Here is a 13,198-nt window from a genome sequence, read left to right on the forward strand (position 1 = left end):
CATGGATTGCAGGGGGACGCCTGGTGCGTGGCCGCTGGCACGGAGCCCCTCCTGCGGTTTCCAGCTGGTGCTCAGGAGGCAGAGGGAGGACAGGAGCCAGCTGGCAGTCCCAGTGCCCCCACAGCATCCTTCTCTCCGAGCCACAGAGCTGTGGACTGGATGGGTGGCACTGCCCTGTGGGTGAGGAATGGGCTGGATGGTCACATCTGGACAGATGGGCAGAGTCCAACAGGATGGCATTCAACAAGTCCCAAGTGCCAGGCAGTGGAATCATGGAATTGTTTTGGCTGGCAAAGGCCTCTGAGCTCCCCCAGGCCAGCACCAACCCAACCCCCCCATGGCCACCAAACCCTGGCCCCAGCTGCCATGGCCACAGCTTGCTGCAACCCCTCCAGCCATGGGGACTCCACCACCTCCCTGGGCAGCCTCTGCCAGGCTCTGACCACTCCTCCAGCAAAGACATTTGGCCTCCTCTCCAACCTCAGCCTCCCCTGGCACAATTTCAGGCCAGTTCCTCTCCTGTCCCCTGAGCCTGGGGAGCAGAGCCCAACCCCCCCTGGCTGCAGCCTCCTCTCAGGGAGCTGCAGAGAGCAATGAGGTCTCCCTCAGCCTCCTCTCAGGGAGCTGCAGAGGGCAATGAGGTCTCCCTCAGCCTCCTCTCAGGGAGCTGCAGAGGGCAATGAGGTCTCCCTCAGCCTCCTCTCAGGGAGCTGCAGAGGGCAATGAGGTCTCCCTCAGCCTCCTCTCAGGGAGCTGCAGAGGGCAATGAGGTCTCCCTCAACCTCCTCTCAGAGCTGCAGAGGGCAATGAGGCCTCCCTCAGCCTCCTCTCAGAGCTGCAGAGGGCAATGAGGTCTCCCTCAGCCTCCTCTCAGGGGGCTGCAGAGGGCAATGAGGTCTCCCTCAGCCTCCTCTCAGGGGGATGCAGAGGGCAATGAGGTCTCCCTCAGCCTCCTCTCAGGGAGCTGCAGAGGGCAATGAGGTCTCCCTCAGCCTCCTCTCAGGGGGATGCAGAGGGCAATGAGGTCTCCCTCAGCCTCCTCTCAGAGCTGCAGAGAGCAATGAGGTCTCCCTCAGCCTCCTCTCAGGGGGATGCAGAGGGCAATGAGGTCTCCCTCAGGCTCCTCTCAGGGGGATGCAGAGGGCAATGAGGTCTCCCTCAGCCTCCTCTCAGGGGGCTGCAGAGGGCAATGAGGTCTCCCTCAGCCTCCTCTCAGGGGGCTGCAGAGGGCAATGAGGTCTCCCTCAGCCTCCTCTCAGGGGGCTGCAGAGGGCAATGAGGTCTCCCTCAGCCTCCTCTCAGGGGGATGCAGAGGGCAATGAGGTCTCCCTCAGCCTCCTCTCAGGGGGATGCAGAGGGCAGTGTTTTTGAAGCTGAGCTGGGAACTAAGGTCTCCAAACTCCTTCAAAGTTTGCCCCCACAAAGCTTCCCAGCCTGGGAGCCACACTCCAGCAGGTCCCACTGCCGGGGGGTGTGTGGTTAGGTGGCAGCTGTGGTGCGTGGAGCAGGCAGCCCAGGCTGAGGGGAGCAGTGCTGGGAGCTGTAGCTCACATCCCCCCCTTGATGTGGAGAGCAAAACCTGGCTCCCTGGTGTGGCAGGGCCCTGCTCCCCACTGGCAGAGCCGGGCTGGGGGCTAGGAGCTGCCTGCCCTCTGAGTGGGGGGTGCTGTGCTGCTGCAGGCTTTCTCCTGGGGGTGCCACAGGCAGGGCCTGCACCCAAGGGGCACTGTTCAGCCAACAAAGGCAGAACAAGGCTGGCTGCAGCCTCCTCTTCTCCAGCTGGTGAGTGTCCTGCCAGAGAGGAGCTGCTGACACAGCACATGTGTGAGGGACCCCACAGAGGCCATCTGCTCCTGGGGCCCTGCTCACAGCCAGGCTCAGGGCTGGACTGGGGCTGGGTGTAGAGAGCAAAACCCCTGCAGGGGTCTCAGGTTCCACCTCCTGCTCAAGGCAGAGCTGACTCCATGGCTGGACTTGATGACCTCAAAGCTCTGTTCCAGACTGAAGGATTCTGTGACTCTGCTCTCTGATTCCAGAGCTCAGGCTGAGCAGAGCCCCTGGGGTCCAGTCAGGTTTGGGAACCCTCCAGAAATGGAGGTGCCACCACTCTGGCTCTTGCCACAGCACTGCACCTTGCACCCAGAGGAGGGTCTTGCATGCCTCAAAGTTTCCCCTGTGGCACCTGTGCCCATTCCAGCTTGTCCTTGGCCATGCACTGCTGAGTCTCCTGTCCCCACAACCCTTCCCTAGAGAGTGGGAAACTGAAGTCTGCTCTCCCTGAGCCCTCTCCTCCAGGCTGATGGTCCTCTGCTGAGCTTTCAGCACCAAAGGCCCCAGCTGACAGCAGGGACAGTGTCTGTGGGGGCAAAGTCTTGCCCTGGGGGGTTGCAGTTGGTGCTGCACAGCTGCTGGAGCTGCAGCATTCACCTGACAGTGGCTTAGGGAGGGACAGAGGCCATGCAGAGGCCTGGGGACAGCAGGGGGCTGCACAGCCTGAGGACATGGACAGTGGCATTGAGTGCACCCTCAGCAAGTTTGCTGATGACACCAAGCTGTGTGGTGCAGCAGACAGCTGGAGGGAAGGGATCCATCCAGAGGGACCTTGACAGGCTGCAGAGCTGGGCACAAGCCAACCTCATGAAGTTCAATAAGAGCAAGTGCAGGGTCCTGCATCTGGGTCGAGGCAATCCCAGGCACAAATCCAGGCTGGGCAGGGACTGGCTGGAAAGTAGCCCTGAGGAGAGAGCCTTGGGGGTGCTGGGGGAGGAGAAGCTCACCAGGAGCTCTCAGTGTGCACTTGCAGCCCAGAAAGCCAAGCAGAGCCTGGGCTGCAGCAGGAGAAGTGTGGCCAGCAGGTCAAGGGAGGTGATTCTCCCCCTCTGCTCAGCTCTGGTGAGACCCCACCTGGAGTCCTGCCTCCAGTTCTGCAGCCCCTATTACAAGAGGGATGTGGAGGTGCTGGAAGGTGTCCAGAGCAGGGCCAGGAGGATGAGCAGAGGGCTGGAGCTGCTCTGCTGTGAGGACAGACTGAAGGAGTTGGGGCTGTGCAGTCTGGAGAAGAGAAGGCTCTGAGGTGACCTCATTGTGGCCTTCCAGGATCTGCAGGGGGCTGCAGGAAGGCTGGGGAGGGACTGCTCAGGATCTCAGGTAGTGATAGGACTAGGGGGAATGGAATGAAGCTGGAGGTGGGGAGATTCAGGCTAGATGTGAGGAGGAAGTTCTTCACCATGAGAGTGGTGAGACCCTGGAATGGGTTGTGCAGGGAGGTGGTTGGGGCCCTGTCCCTGGAGGTGTTTAAGGCCAGGCTGGCTGAGGCTGTGGCCAGGCTGATCTAGTGTGGGGTGTCCCTGCCCATGGCAGGGGGGTTGGGGCTGGCTGATCCTTGTGGTCCCTTCCAACCCTGAATGAAACTATGAAACTATGAAACTATAAGTGTCAGGGGCTGGAAGGGACCTCTGGAGATCATCCAGTCCAAGCCCCTGCCAGAGCAGGAGCAGAGAATCCAGCACAGGTCAGATAGGAACACATGAGACAGGGCTGGGAAGGCTCCAGAGAAGGACACTCCACAACCCCTCTGGGGAGCTTGAGGACTTGGTGTGGGCTGGGGGGGGTGGTGGGGGCAAGGCCCAGGAGAAGCAGGGTGGCATAAGAGCTCCTTTAGGGCATCCTCTGGCCCAAGGGCAGCGGGAGGGCTGTGACCATCTGCTACCCTCTGCTGGTTCCTGCTCCCCAAGAATGGGCACAGCCCTGCACTGCTCAGCACTGTCTGGACACCTGCACCCGAGAGCTGTCCAGATCCTGTCAGGGGCAGAAGGGCCTCCAGCACCCAGCAGCACAAGCAGCACCCAGCAGCACCCAGCAGCACCCAGCAGCACTCAGCAGCACTCAGCAGCACAAGCAGCACCCAGCAGCACCCAGCAGCACCCAGCAGCACTCAGCAGCACAAGCAGCACCCAGCAGCACAAGCAGCACCCAGCAGCACCCAGCAGCACCCAGCAGCACCCAGCAGCACTCAGCAGCACCCAGCAGCACTCAGCAGCACAAGCAGCACCCAGCAGCACCCAGCAGCACCCAGCAGCACTCAGCAGCACCCAGCAGCACCCAGCAGCACAAGCAGCACCCAGCAGCACCCAGCAGCACTCAGCAGCACAAGCAGCACCCAACAGCACTCAGCAGCACTCAGCAGCACCCAGCAGCACTCAGCAGCACAAGCAGCACCCAGCAGCACCCAGCAGCACCCAGCAGCACTCAGCAGCACAAGCAGCACCCAGCAGCACAAGCAGCACCCAGCAGCACTCAGCAGCACCCAGCAGCACCCAGTAGCACCCAGCAGCACACAGCAGCACCCAGCAGCACCCAGCAGCACTCAGCAGCACAAGCAGCACCCAGCAGCACCCAGCAGCACTCAGTAGCACTCAGCAGCACCCAACAGCACTCAGCAGCACAAGCAGCACCCAGCAGCACCCAGCAGCACAAGCAGCACCCAGCAGCACCCAGCAGCACTCAGTAGCACTCAGCAGCACCCAACAGCACTCAGCAGCACAAGCAGCACCCAACAGCACTCAGCAGCACTCAGCAGCACCCAGCAGCACCCAGCAGCACCCAACAGCACTCAGCAGCACTCAGCAGCACCCAGCAGCACTCAGCAGCACAAGCAGCACCCAGCAGCACCCAGCAGCACCCAGCAGCACTCAGCAGCACAAGCAGCACCCAGCAGCACAAGCAGCACCCAGCAGCACTCAGCAGCACCCAGCAGCACCCAGTAGCACCCAGCAGCACACAGCAGCACCCAGCAGCACCCAGCAGCACTCAGCAGCACCCAGCAGCACCCAGCAGCACCCAGCAGCACAAGCAGCACCCAGTAGCACCCAGCAGCACTCAGTAGCACTCAGCAGCACCCAACAGCACTCAGCAGCACAAGCAGCACCCAACAGCACTCAGCAGCACTCAGCAGCACCCAGCAGCACTCAGCAGCACCCAGCAGCACCCAGCAGCACTCAGCAGCACCCAGCAGCACCCAGCAGCACAAGCAGCACCCAGCAGCACAAGCAGCACCCAGCAGCACCCAGTAGCACCCAGCAGCACTCAGCAGCACCCAGCAGCACCCAGCAGCACAAGCAGCACCCAGCAGCACAAGCAGCACCCAGCAGCACCCAGCAGCACAAGCAGCACCCAGCAGCACAAGCAGCACCCAGCAGCACCCAGCAGCACTCAGCAGCACAAGCAGCACCCAGCAGCACCCAGCAGCACCCAGCAGCACTCAGCAGCACCCAGCAGCACCCAGCAGCACCCAGCAGCACCCAGTAGCACACAGCAGCACCCAGCAGCACACAGCAGCACACAGCAGCACCCAACAGCACTCAGCAGCACTCAGCAGCACCCAGCAGCACTCAGCAGCACAAGCAGCACCCAGCAGCACCCAGCAGCACCCAGCAGCACTCAGCAGCACAAGCAGCACCCAGCAGCACAAGCAGCACCCAGCAGCACTCAGCAGCACCCAGCAGCACCCAGTAGCACCCAGCAGCACACAGCAGCACCCAGCAGCACCCAGCAGCACTCAGCAGCACCCAGCAGCACCCAGCAGCACCCAGCAGCACAAGCAGCACCCAGCAGCACCCAGCAGCACTCAGTAGCACTCAGCAGCACCCAACAGCACTCAGCAGCACAAGCAGCACCCAACAGCACTCAGCAGCACTCAGCAGCACCCAGCAGCACTCAGCAGCACCCAGCAGCACCCAGCAGCACTCAGCAGCACCCAGCAGCACCCAGCAGCACAAGCAGCACCCAGCAGCACAAGCAGCACCCAGCAGCACCCAGTAGCACCCAGCAGCACTCAGCAGCACCCAGCAGCACTCAGCAGCACTCAGCAGCACCCAGCAGCACTCAGCAGCACCCAGCAGCACCCAGCAGCACAAGCAGCACCCAGCAGCACCCAGTAGCACCCAGCAGCACCCAGCAGCACAAGCAGCACCCAGCAGCACCCAGCAGCACAAGCAGCACCCAGCAGCACCCAGCAGCACTCAGCAGCACAAGCAGCACCCAGCAGCACCCAGCAGCACCCAGCAGCACTCAGCAGCACCCAGCAGCACCCAGCAGCACCCAGCAGCACAAGCAGCACTCAGCAGCACCCAGTAGCACCCAGCAGCACAAGCAGCACTCAGCAGCACCCAGCAGCACCCAGCAGCACAAGCAGCACTCAGCAGCACCCAGTAGCACCCAGCAGCACAAGCAGCACTCAGCAGCACCCAGCAGCACCCAGCAGCACTCAGCAGCACCCAGCAGCACAAGCAGCGCCCAGCAGCACCCAGCAGCACTCAGCAGCACCCAGCAGCACAAGCAGCACCCAGCAGCACCCAGCAGCACAAGCAGCACACAGCAGCACCCAGCAGCACAAGCAGCACTCAGCAGCACCCAGCACCCAGCAGCACCCAGTAGCACACAGCAGCACCCAGCAGCACCCAGCAGCACAAGCAGCACTCAGCAGCACCCAGTAGCACAAGCAGCACTCAGCAGCACCCAGCAGCACTCAGCAGCACCCAGCAGCACCCAGCAGCACGAGCAGCACCCAGCAGCCCCCAGCAGCACAAGCAGCACCCAGCAGCACCAGCAGCACCCAGCAGCACAAGCAGCACAAGCAGCACTCAGCAGCACTCAGCAGCACCCAGTAGCACCCAGCAGCACCCAGCAGCACTCAGCAGCACCCAGCAGCACAAGCAGCACTCAGCAGCACACAGCAGCACCCAGCAGCACCCAGCAGCACCCAGTAGCACAAGCAGCACAAGCAGCACCCAGCAGCCCCCAGCAGCACAAGCAGCACCCAGCAGCACCAGCAGCACTCAGCAGCACTCAGCAGCACCCAGCAGCACTCAGCAGCACCCAGCAGCACCCAGTAGCACAAGCAGCACCCAGCAGCACCCAGCAGCACCCAGCAGCACCCAGTAGCACAAGCAGCACAAGCAGCACTCAGCAGCACCCAGCAGCACAAGCAGCACCCAGCAGCACTCAGCAGCACCCAGCAGCACAAGCAGCACTCAGCAGCACCCAGCAGCACCCAGCAGCACTCAGCAGCACTCAGCAGCACACAGTAGCACCCAGCAGCACTCAGCAGCACCCAGTAGCACAAGCAGCACCCAGCAGCACCCAGCAGCATCCAGCAGCACTCAGCAGCACCCAGTAGCACAAGCAGCACCCAGCAGCACCCAGCAGCACTCAGCAGCACCCAGCAGCACCCAGCAGCACTCAGCAGCACCCAGCAGCACAAGCAGCACCCAGCAGCACCCAGCAGCACCCAGCAGCACAAGCAGCACTCAGTAGCACTCAGCAGCACCCAGCAGCACAAGCAGCACCCAGCAGCACCCAGCAGCACCCAGCAGCATCCAGCAGCACCCAGCAGCACCCAGCAGCACAAGCAGCACACAGCAGCACCCAGCAGCACCCAGCAGCACCCAGCAGCACACAGCAGCACTCAGCAGCACCCAGCAGCACCCAGCAGCACACAGCAGCACCCAGCAGCACAAGCAGCACTCAGCAGCACCCAGCAGCACCCAGCAGCACCCAGCAGAACCCAGTAGCACACAGCAGCACCCAGCAGCACCCAGCAGCACAAGCAGCACTCAGCAGCACCCAGTAGCACAAGCAGCACCCAGCAGCACAAGCAGCACCCAGCAGCACCCAGCAGCACAAGCAGCACCCAGCAGCACTCAGCAGCACTCAGCAGCACCCAGCAGCACCCAGCAGCACTCAGCAGCACCTAGCAGCACCCAGTAGCACCCAGCAGCACTGAGCAGCACCCAGCAGCACCCAGCAGCACCCAGCAGCACCCAGTAGCACACAGCAGCACCCAGCAGCACTCAGCAGCACCCAGCAGCACCCAGCAGCACAAGCAGCGCCCAGCAGCACCCAGCAGCACCCAGCAGCACACAGCAGCACCCAGCAGCACAAGCAGCACTCAGCAGCACCCAGCAGCACCCAGCAGCACCCAGCAGCACAAGCAGCACCCAGTAGCACACAGCAGCACCCAGCAGCACTCAGCAGCACCCAGCAGCACTCAGCAGCACAAGCAGCACTCAGCAGCACCCAGCAGCACCCAGCAGCACTCAGCAGCACCCAGCAGCACAAGCAGCACAAGCAGCACTCAGCAGCACAAGCAGCACTCAGCAGCACCCAGCAGCACTCAGCAGCACCCAGCAGCACCCAGCAGCACCCAGCAGCACTCAGCAGCACAAGCAGCACCCAGCAGCACCCAGCAGCACTCAGCAGCACCCAGCAGCACAAGCAGCACCCAGCAGCACCCAGCAGCACCCAGCAGCACACAGTAGCACCCAGCAGCACCCAGCAGCACCCAGCAGCACAAGCAGCACCCAGCAGCACAAGCAGCACCCAGCAGCACTCAGCAGCACCCAGCAGCACTCAGCAGCACCCAGCAGCACCCAGCAGCACCCAGCAGCACAAGCAGCACCCAGTAGCACACAGCAGCACAAGCAGCACTCAGCAGCACCCAGCAGCACTCAGCAGCACTCAGCAGCACCCAGCAGCACTCAGCAGCACAAGCAGCACTCAGCAGCACTCAGCAGCACTCAGCAGCACAAGCAGCACTCAGCAGCACCCAGCAGCACTCAGCAGCACAAGCAGCACACAGCAGCACCCAGCAGCACCCAGCAGCACTCAGCAGCACCCAGCAGCACTCAGCAGCACAAGCAGCACACAGCAGCACCCAGCAGCACCCAGCAGCACTCAGCAGCACCCAGCAGCACTCAGCAGCACAAGCAGCACACAGCAGCACCCAGCAGCACCCAGCAGCACTCAGCAGCACCCAGCAGCACACAGCAGCACAAGCAGCACACAGCAGCACCCAGCAGCACCCAGCAGCACTCAGCAGCACCCAGCAGCACTCAGCAGCACAAGCAGCACTCAGCAGCACTCAGCAGCACTCAGCAGCACAAGCAGCACTCAGCAGCACCCAGCAGCACTCAGCAGCACAAGCAGCACTCAGCAGCACTCAGCAGCACCCAGCAGCACTCAGCAGCACAAGCAGCACTCAGCAGCACCCAGCAGCACCCAGCAGCACTCAGCAGCACCCAGCAGCACAAGCAGCACCCAGCAGCACAAGCAGCGCCCAGCAGCACCCAGCAGCACCCAGCAGCACAAGCAGCACCCAGTAGCACACAGCAGCACAAGCAGCACTCAGCAGCACCCAGCAGCACTCAGCAGCACTCAGCAGCACCCAGCAGCACTCAGCAGCACAAGCAGCACTCAGCAGCACTCAGCAGCACTCAGCAGCACCCAGCAGCACTCAGCAGCACAAGCAGCACTCAGCAGCACCCAGCAGCACCCAGCAGCACTCAGCAGCACCCAGCAGCACTCAGCAGCACAAGCAGCACTCAGCAGCACCCAGCAGCACTCAGCAGCACAAGCAGCACACAGCAGCACCCAGCAGCACCCAGCAGCACTCAGCAGCACCCAGCAGCACTCAGCAGCACAAGCAGCACACAGCAGCACCCAGCAGCACCCAGCAGCACTCAGCAGCACCCAGCAGCACTCAGCAGCACAAGCAGCACACAGCAGCACCCAGCAGCACCCAGCAGCACTCAGCAGCACCCAGCAGCACACAGCAGCACAAGCAGCACACAGCAGCACCCAGCAGCACCCAGCAGCACTCAGCAGCACCCAGCAGCACTCAGCAGCACAAGCAGCACTCAGCAGCACTCAGCAGCACTCAGCAGCACAAGCAGCACTCAGCAGCACCCAGCAGCACTCAGCAGCACAAGCAGCACTCAGCAGCACCCAGCAGCACTCAGCAGCACCCAGCAGCACTCAGCAGCACAAGCAGCACTCAGCAGCACCCAGCAGCACCCAGCAGCACTCAGCAGCACCCAGCAGCACAAGCAGCACCCAGCAGCACAAGCAGCGCCCAGCAGCACCCAGCAGCACAAGCAGCACTCAGCAGCACCCAGCAGCACCCAGCAGCACCCAGCAGCACCCAGTAGCACACAGCAGCACCCAGCAGCACCCAGCAGCACAAGCAGCACTCAGCAGCACCCAGTAGCACAAGCAGCACTCAGCAGCACTCGCAGCACCCAGCAGCACTCAGCAGCACCCAGCAGCACCCAGCAGCACAAGCAGCACTCAGCAGCACCCAGCAGCACAAGCAGCACTCAGCAGCACCCAGCAGCACCCAGCAGCACTCAGCAGCACCCAGCAGCACAAGCAGCACCCAGCAGCACAAGCAGCGCCCAGCAGCACCCAGCAGCACAAGCAGCACCCAGCAGCACCCAGCAGCACAAGCAGCACTCAGCAGCACCCAGCAGCACCCAGCAGCACAAGCAGCACTCAGCAGCACCCAGCAGCACAAGCAGCACCCAGCAGCACTCAGCAGCACCCAGCAGCACCAGCAGCACCCAGCAGCACCCAGCAGCACCCAGCAGTGTTTGTGGGACCCAAAGCTGCCTCCAAGAGATGAAGCAGAGGGTCACTCATGGCTGAGCACCCTGCAGCCTGGAGGCTGGTGAGGATGGTGCCACGCTGAGGGACTGGACTGGAGCCCTTGGAGCCCCACTGCCAGTGGTGCCAGGGCACCTCCCAGCAGGGGATGCCACACTGCCACTGCTTTGTGTGAATGACACCACAGCAGCTGCTGAGCCAGCCCGGGGCAGGACTTACAGCACCATGAAATCAGAGAATCAGAACTGTCTGGGCTGGCAAAGGCCTCTGAGATCCCCCAGGCCAATCCCAACCCCCCCATGGCCACCAAACCCTGGCCCCAGCTGCCATGGCCACAGCTTGCTGCAACCCCTCCAGCCATGGGGACTCCACCACCTCCCTGGGCAGCCTCTGCCAGGCCCTGAGCACTCCTCCAGCAAAGACATTTGGCCTCCTCTCCAACCTCAGCCTCCCCTGGCACAATTTCAGGCCAGTTCCTCTCCTTCTGTCCCCTGAGCCTGGGGAGCAGAGCCCAACCTCCACCTCTCGAGGAGCTGCAGAGAGCAATGAGGTCTCCCTCAGCCTCCTCTCAGGGAGCTGCAGAGAGCAATGAGGTCTCCCTCAGCCTCCTCTGCTCCAGGCTCAACCCCCCCAGCTCCCTCAGCTGCTCCTCCCCAGCCCTCTTCCCCAGCCCCTTCCCCAGCTCCTCCCAGCAGAGCTCCTGCAGCTCCGTTACCTGCCGGGGAGGGCTTGGCAGGGCCGGGACGTGGGTGGGGACAGCGGCAAAGCCTTTCCCTCGCCGGCAGCCCGGGGCAGGGAGTCCTGCTGGGTTTGCTGGAGGGCAGCAGCTGCGGCGTCAGCCTCCCAGGCAGCCTGGCAGGACCAGCCCTGTGCCCTGCGGGTGTGGGAACGGACAGCTGGGGAGAGAGGAGTGGAGCAAGGCTGTGTCAGCCTCCTTACACCCAGAGCCGTGGGGAGAGGACCTTCCCTTGGTGGCTGGAGCTGGGAGAGGCAGCGAGCAGCCGAGGGGGGACCTCGGGGAGGGCGAGGTTGGCAGCCCTTGGCTGTGCCCAGGGTGGTGAGGAAGGAGAGCAGGGTGGTGAGGAAGGAGAGCAGGGTGGTGAGGAAGGACAGCAGAGTGGTGAGGAAGGGCAGCAGGGTGGTGAGGAAGGACAGCAGGGTGGTGAGGAAGGGCAGCAGGGTGGTGAGGAAGGAGAGCAGAGTGGTGAGGAAGGGCAGCAGGGTGGTGAGGAAGGGCAGCAGGGTGGTGAGGAAGGGCAGCAGGGTGGTGAGGAAGGAGAGCAGGGTGGTGAGGAAGGACAGCAGGGTGGTGAGGAAGGGCAGCAGGGTGGTGAGGAAGGGCAGCAGGGTGGTGAGGAAGGAGAGCAGAGTGGTGAGGAAGGGCAGCAGGGTGGTGAGGAAGGACAGCAGGGTGGTGAGGAAGGGCAGCAGGGTGGTGAGGAAGGAGAGCAGAGTGGTGAGGAAGGGCAGCAGGGTGGTGAGGAAGGGCAGCAGGGTGGTGAGGAAGGGCAGCAGGGTGGTGAGGAAGGAGAGCAGGGTGGTGAGGAAGGACAGCAGAGTGGTGAGGAAGGAGAGCAGAGTGGTGAGGAAGGGCAGCAGGGTGGTGAGGAAGGGCAGCAGGGTGGTGAGGAAGGGCAGCAGGGTGGTGAGAAAGGAGAGCAGGGTGGTGAGGAAGGACAGCAGGCTGGTGAGGAAGGAGAGCAGGCTGGTGAGGAAGGGCAGCAGGGTGGTGAGGAAGGGCAGCAGGGTGGTGAGGAAGGAGAGCAGGGTGGTGAGGAAGGGCAGCAGGGTGGTGAGGAAGGGCAGCAGGGTGGTGAGGAAGGGGAGCAGGGTGGTGAGGAAGGGCAGCAGGCTGGTGAGGAAGGGCAGCAGGGTGGTGAGGAAGGGCAGTAGGGTGGTGAGGAAGGAGAGCAGGGTGGTGAGGAAGGGGAGCAGGGTGGTGAGGAAGGACAGCAGGGTGGTGAGGAAGGGGAGCAGGGTGGTGAGGAAGGGCAGCAGGCTGGTGAGGAAGGGCAGCAGGGTGGTGAGGAAGGGCAGTAGGGTGGTGAGGAAGGAGAGCAGGGTGGTGAGGAAGGGCAGCAGGGTGGTGAGGAAGGAGAGCAGGGTGGTGAGGAAGGAGAGCAGGGTGGTGAGGAAGGACAGCAGGCTGGTGAGGAAGGGCAGCAGGGTGGTGAGGAAGGAGAGCAGGGTGGTGAGGAAGGAGAGCAGGCTGGTGAGGAAGGACAGCAGGGTGGTGAGGAAGGAGAGCAGGGTGGTGAGGAAGGGCAGCAGGCTGGTGAGGAAGGGCAGCAGGCTGGTGAGGAAGGAGAGCAGGGTGGTGAGGAAGGAGAGCAGGGTGGTGAGGAAGGACAGCAGGCTGGTGAGGAAGGGCAGCAGGGTGGTGAGGAAGGAGAGCAGGGTGGTGAGGAAGGAGAGCAGGGTGGTGAGGAAGGGCAGCAGGCTGGTGAGGAAGGGCAGCAGGGTGGTGAGGAAGGACAGCAGGGTGGTGAGGAAGGGCAGCAGGCTGGTGAGGAAGGGCAGCAGGCTGGTGAGGAAGGGCAGCAGGGTGGTGAGGAAGGAGAGCAGGGTGGTGAGGAAGGACAGCAGGCTGGTGAGGAAGGAGAGCAGGCTGGTGAGGAAGGGCAGCAGGGTGGTGAGGAAGGGCAGCAGGGTGGTGAGGAAGGAGAGCAGGGTGGTGAGGAAGGACAGCAGGGTGGTGAGGAAGGAGAGCAGGATGGTGAGGAAGGGCAGCAGGGTGGTGAGGAAGGAGAGCAGGCTG

Source organism: Melanerpes formicivorus, unplaced genomic scaffold (assembly GCF_026170545.1).
Source record: "Melanerpes formicivorus ecotype bairdi unplaced genomic scaffold, bMelFor1.0.p_v2 SCAF_82, whole genome shotgun sequence".
Taxonomy (NCBI): Eukaryota; Metazoa; Chordata; class Aves; order Piciformes; family Picidae; genus Melanerpes; species Melanerpes formicivorus.